The 6878-nt window shown below is 41.7% G+C and overlaps 1 pseudogene; it reads right to left on the bottom strand.

Annotated features, from left to right (window-relative positions):
- Positions 1-1529: 1529 nt before the first annotated feature.
- LOC101591676 overlaps positions 1530-6878 on the bottom strand; it is a 41149-nt pseudogene continuing 35800 nt past the window's right edge.

Below are 6878 nucleotides of genomic sequence, written 5' to 3'. Positions count from 1 at the left end.
GGGGCTGGCTGGCATGTGGTGCTGGGGGATTGAACCGCAGTCCCTCTGCTTTGCTAAGCTTGTTTTAAGTAGGTGCTTTAGACCACTGAGCCATCTCACCAGCCCTATACTTTGTTTTTATACTTTTCTGCTGGATGGTTTTTTTAAATCTCTTCTCAGAGAGGCTCTCCCTGGCCAACCTGTCTAAATGCCACCCACCCTCACTCTGTTCCCCTCTCTTGCTTTCCTTTCCCTCTCAACACTGTCTGACACACTACCTTTACATACATGTCTTTTTGTGTGTGTGTTTTATCTTATCTTTTCTCCATCCTTGCTCTCCAAGAAGGTAGAGCTTTTTTTTCTATTGTTTCACTGCTGCATCCCCATTGCCCCTAATCCTGCTTGGCATCATTGTAGAATAAATGTCCAAGGTTTTGAAAGCAGGTAGAAAGGGAGCAGAAATGTAGAGGTGACAGCGCTGTGCTTTAGAAGATGACCAAAGGATCCAGATCTGGGAGATCAGATTATGGTCATCTGGGCACCCGCCGCACAGCTGGCTCCTAGAAGCCCTCAGAAACATTTATGCATGAATGACATACTTTTTTTTTTTCCAGATTGGACAACCTGGGACAAGGATGATGGCAAAGCAATCAGAAGTATTAACTGTATCATCCTCTTACAACCCGAGGTCACAGATGTCTGTCACCTAGGTTCCCCCTTGCTCTATCACTTATTTCTTTAGAGATAAACACATCGCACTTTCTCTGGGCCAAATGCTACGGTAAGCCCAGCGCCTCCCCAGGCCCTCAGTGAATCCCAAAGTCTGGTTCTCTGTTACCCCTGTCACTGGCATCCAGGGACTGCTCTCATCTAATCTCTGTCCAAGCAATCTTGCAGCTGTTTTCTCTCATGCTGTGGAGGCCGCAGCCCCTACCTGCTGGTGTGAGTAGTTGCCATGGTGTTCCTCTGAAACTGAAGGCTACAGCACAGGATCACACATGCAGACATTTGATTTAATGATAACTCCTTGTTCCTGGCTCTAATCCTCCCCCATTTCTCACAGCCCCCCACTCCCCAGGCCATACAGCTCCGCTTGGCAGGTGTGGCCTAAGGCTCTAACTCTCCTGGTTCTGGTCCAGTGTTCCTGGGATGCCTTACATGCAAAGTCAGGAACATGGGGCTGGTCTCAGAAGGCTGTTTCCTATTTCAATTAACTATATGTGATTTGGATTTTGAAACCATGAGGGCTATCTCAGTGAAGGATTTTATGAACACGACTTCTGCTTGCAAATAGCTACAAAATTGCTTCCTTCTCAAGCCAAATATGTGGTGGAAAATTAAGAACAACAACTTAGATGGGTGTCACCATACCCAAGACCCAATAGTCCAGACCACCACCCTCAGTCAAACTTCAGCCTGTGGATTTAGGGGAGGAAATAAGAGACCCTGGAGGAGCTGCTCCAGCTCTTGTACTTCCTAGGCAGTGGGGTGAGGGGAGGAGTCGCAACCCCAGGAAATCTGTCTCACACCTCACCCTGCTCATAGTCTTCTTACGGGTGAAATTGCAACTGCTTATTCTCAAGTGTAGGCTTTACATCAGTAGAACTTGGGGGAAGCTGGCCTTGCACATGGACACCGCCCGTTTTCCTGAGGCAGTGGTTCTGAGTGAGGTTCCCCCCGGCCAGCAACATCAGCAGGAGCACAGTGTGGGAAGCTGGGAGACCTGGAAATTCTGGAGGCTCCACCAAGACCCTGTCTTGAAATAAAACAGAAAAGATTGGGGATGTAGCTCAAGTGAGGCACTGGGCTTAATCCCCAGTATCCTAATTAATTAAGTATAATTTAGTTATCTAGAAGGCTCATTTCTTATAAAAACAGCCTATTTATGGATAATGTTAAATGAATGAGATATTACTGCAAATATTTTGTATAAGAGGACGATGTTTTTTTTTTTTTTTTTTTTTTTTTTTTTTTTTTTTAGAGTGGGTTTAAAGTTAAATTCTAAACAGGTAAATAATGTGGCCATTCATTTTATTTCACCCCACAACCCCAAGAGGGGTTGGAAGCCATACAAAGCATTTTTTCCACAGTGGGGCTGCAGCATCTGCCCAGCAAGGGACACTAAACTGAACATTTTACCAAAGTCATGCAAATGTGGGCATCTTGTTATTTTTCTGATTGCTTTAATAAACAATCTTATCATCTTTTCTCTTGGTAACAAGGGAACAACTTAGGGAAAGTATCGCTCTACAACACAAAGAGTTGTGAGAAGATGGGCAATGTGTAAGCCGGTGATTAATCGGCATTTGGCCTCTAGCCTGCTTCTAACATGTCTATTAGTTCTGCTGCAAGGTGCGGTTATGGAATTCCATACTGAAACGCCAAAGGAACCAGCAGCCATCCCATTCTGAGCATGGAGGAAACATTAATTATTCCTTTGAATTCTATTGTGTAAAGTGGTTTTGTCCCCCTTCCCTTTCCCAAATACGGCAGGAGAATTATTTCCTAATAAAATTTCTACTAAGCCAGACAGTGTTGATAGAACATAATTTTTAGTATGCAGCGGCCTGGAGCCTGACAGATACTATTGGCAGAGCGGGTGCCTCTGTTTTAAAAAGCTGAATGTGGCTGACAGTAATATCATGGCTTCCTCACGTCTATTATAGTCAGCGCAAGGTTAGACAAATACGTTCCCACCAGCACAAAACAGCAACCTTCCAAAATGTATGTCAGTGGTGTATTTACAGCCAAACCCAGAAGGAGCTTGTGCTTCTTACGTTGCTCCCATTAATGAGACAAATGTCAGCATCCATAAGCTATTTTTTTGTTCCTGCTTATCAAATCTTTCAAAAAATTGATAACTAGTCTTTATAGATTGTGAAAGTCAGATATAACTCTGAATGTATTACTTTGCAGGACCCCTTGGGGTAAACTTATCACCTGGAAACCATTTTACATGGACGATTTGACTTTCATGTGGAGTATCATAATGCACCCTAGATAGAAATCTAAAATAAAATATCTGGACTACAACCTTCCTCTTGGTGGAATTTATGATTCCCTCAGTACAATAATTTTGAAAATTGTATCCCTTAAGCTACAAGACTTGATATATTATTAACTGCTTGAATGGAGGCGGCTTTCCAATAGGCTCGTGTGCTGTCTAGAGGCACGGATTGATTTCCATGGAGCTACAAGCTTATCTCAAACTGTCTCAGCAATGTAAACTTCCAGCTTCATTTTGTCTCCAGGACAGAACCAAGTGCCCGTGTCATCGCTCGCAGTTCTGAGATGCGCTGCTTTTAGCAAAGTTCTTCCAGGGGACGATGGCTACTGATTCACTAGAGATTTGACTGCGTTCAGTCAGTCACACCCCAGAGAGACAGGTGTCCACTTGGGGCTCTTTCTATTTCGCATGGCATTTTCTGGTTTTAATTTTACTCTGGCAGAACTGATCTGTTGTGCAGAGAATGCTGATGGGAAGAGTCTAGAAGGCATTGTCTCCAGGAAGTCAGTGAGGAGCTTTGGTTTTGTTTTATCTTTATTCATTTTTATACATTAAGGTGCTTGTGCTACTAAAGTTCTGGAAATCTTCATCCAATGTCTTTTGCTTTTCCCAGTCTCTCTTCCTGTGTCACAGATGCTGTACCTTGAAAATCAGTAGTGACCAGGTGTGAAGAACCATCTGACTATCTGAAAGTAGGAAGGGCCAGAGATCCTGCAGCAGGGCTGGAAGAGCCCTCCCCTTCACCCACGGCAGCGCTGAGGTGGGAATGTGTTCATTTGGGGACACACTTAGCTTTGTCTCACAGCTGCACCTGTTTATGGTGGAGGTGTTGTGAGTCAGGAGTGGGCTCACTACATGCACATGGACAACTTCTAGGAACATAAAAGTACAGGGCCCAAAAGCACAGTGCAGTAGAAAACAATGCCTCCTCCTGTGTTCCCAGGGTATTAGGAGAACATGGCACTATTCAGAATTGGTCACTATACAAGAAAATTAGAAATTTCAAGCTTATAGGTGAAAGAAAGAACTTTTCATATTTCACAGCAGTTCTAAGAAGTTGACATTCAATTATCCATAACAAGTCATGGAGGCAAAATAAACTTTTTCTAAACTGCCAATATCAAGTTTATCAAGACATTAGAAGATAGGCTAAAAAGGTATTATGGGGGAAAAGTATTGTAGAAATTTGCCAGCAAGTTGACCCGTAAAAGTTCTGTGATTTGTTTGAAGTTTACAATGTGTTGTGCCTTTTTCCTCATCCTAGATATTCACTTTGTACTTAACTTTGTGTGCATGTGGTGCCAAGAGCTGAGCCCGAGGTCTTGCACATGCTAGGCAAGCGCGTGATCCACCACTGTGTCCCCGGCCCTGTGCTTTATTGTGCATCACTAACTTTGTTTTCATTGTTTTAAAAGAGAGCCTTCCAAATTATACATGCTTTTGGCCTCAGTTCCTGGGTGGCATAAATCATCCTTTGCCAATCTGAGGGTACCAAACACTGAATAATCTAATCACTGCCTCTCTATATAACTTGATAAATTACAGTATTAAGCTTTTGAGACTCTATACTTTAAAATCTTTTTAAAATTTAAACCACCATATAGATCACCATAAATCATTGTAAGACAATATATTAAGCATCTCATCACATTGACAGTGAGATCCTCTTTCCAAGTTAGCATAATAGAGTTCTCTAGAGTTTTCTACAAATATCAATTTATGGTGTCTCCAAAATTTTCTATTTCCCTATTAGCTATACTATTTATCCACCATCTTTAATTACATCTTTAAAAAGTGTGTGTATACCAAAACTTTACACATCTAGTAAATGTTAACACATGTAGTTTTAAAATGTGTTGACAATTATTTACTTGACTTATTTAGTAAATAATTCAAAAATCAAATGTTCAATATCAATAGAGCCTGTTACTTAGAACACAGATATTGATTTTCTTTTTTATACATATTACATATTTTTATTGTCAAATCTGTTGCTCAGACTGACAGATTATGCAAGATTGGTCAAGTAAACAGTGCTTGATTTCAATAAACCTTAATTTATTTTCTTGTCCTTTTTATTTTTTAGTTCATTTTAAAGAGTGTAATAATAATTGATAATAGAAACAGTACACATTTAGAAGAACAAGATGACAGGTATTCAACTGTGGTTTTGCACCTTGCTATCTTCCATGTAGTTGCTTAGATTACAGATACTAGCAATAGAGTTAGTCAAAGTGAAAATTTTAAACATTAAATGCTACTTTCAAAAGACTGATAGAAATTAGTACAATCATCTCTGCTATCCTGTATACATACTTCCCTCCTTAAAAATATGGAACATTTCACAAATTTGTGTGTCATTTTTCTGTAGGCAGATACTGATTTTCTAAAAGAAAAATCTCAAGTTATCGCTTAAGTGCTTATCAGCTATGGGAAACTCCTCCAGAGCAGGTCTGACTGGCAAGGTGAAGATGGAGCTGTTGATGGCTCTGCCTTCTAGCAGCTTGTATGCAACCAGCAGTTTGGAAATATTCTGCTTGGCAGACGGAGAAGGAGCCAGTAAGCAAGCGCCTTGTCTGAAGCAGGGGCAGAAGTCAGGGCACATGTCAGGAAGCCCACCTTCTTCTCTGTGTAGAGCAGGATAAGGACTTGTGCTTGGGAGGAGTACAGAGATGCTGGAGCTGGCTCTTGCCAACTGTGAACGGTAAGATACAGGCCACAGAGCTGGTAAACAATAGTGGACATATGACAAATTTGTGGAAATTTCTGGGCCACGGTATTCTGCCCTGATCAGTGAGCCAAACTGTTGGAAAATGCCTTAGAATATGGAAACTGAAGCTTGCTTGGCCCTTCGAAAAAAGGTTGACTGCAGAGAAGAGATTGAAATCAGAAAACGCTCTCCAGTCTCTTCCTCAAGAGATACCTGGGCACATGGTCTTCTTTATTAGCTGTGAAGCAAACCAAGTTTGTAGCTGCTTACTCTGACTGTCACAGAGCCTATGTATTTGTAGAGCACTTAGCTTATTGACCTGAATGTTCTCATCTTTAGGGAAAAAAGTAGTTTAATTAATTCACAATAAAAATCCTCCATTTCATAGAAGATAAAATTAATATAACCCAAACAAAATTGAACATGCGAGATGATGCAGTCATCAGCATGCCACAGCCTTAGAAATTACAATGTCTGACCTTAATATGTGTGAATCTATCAGGATTCCATTGTCGACATGTATATTTTTCAATATTCTCCGCTAAGCTGAAATCATGTCATTTATATGCAAATGACCACGTCTTGAGCAGCTGCTGCTTCTCTGTTGAAGCCCAGGGACTTATTTGCACTTAATAAAGCCTCATAAATAGGTTTTGCCTCCTAATGGGTGGGGGAACAAAAACCCATCATAGCCTTTTACAGTTACAAGCTTCTTTTTGTTTTGAAAGTGAAAGTGCCACCTCTAACAGGATAGTTCTCAGTCACAGCCACCAAGGAACACAATTTTTCATCCAGCCCCTCCCCCTCCCCCTTGGGAAAGAAAAAGTGCTTCCCCTTGACAGTGACTTCAACCCCGTGGCAGCCGTGGGTTTGGGACACTCTCCTGGCTGGGCGGGAATCTTTTGCAGATCATTGCCAAGGGAGTTATCTTTACAGTCTCTTGCCCGGGGATAAGGGCACTTGTCCAACTGGGAAAGACACTCTGGGTTTCCTCTGGCTATCCTGTCTGAAAGGCAGAAAAGGAGAGGGAAACTTCTGGACAAGTAGAAAATCATTCCTTTTAAGTGTTACCAGCTTCCTTTCAATGGCCGTGACTCATCCACATGGCTGCACTGACAAAGGTTCTACAATCTGAGGTACAGGATCTCAGGATAAATCCTGAGGGCATTTCATTGACCTTCT

This window comes from Octodon degus, unplaced genomic scaffold (genome assembly GCF_000260255.1).
Source record: "Octodon degus isolate 3935 unplaced genomic scaffold, OctDeg1.0 scaffold00074, whole genome shotgun sequence".
In the NCBI taxonomy this organism is placed as follows: domain Eukaryota; kingdom Metazoa; phylum Chordata; class Mammalia; order Rodentia; family Octodontidae; genus Octodon; species Octodon degus.
This window is presented reverse-complemented; position numbering and strand designations above follow the sequence as displayed.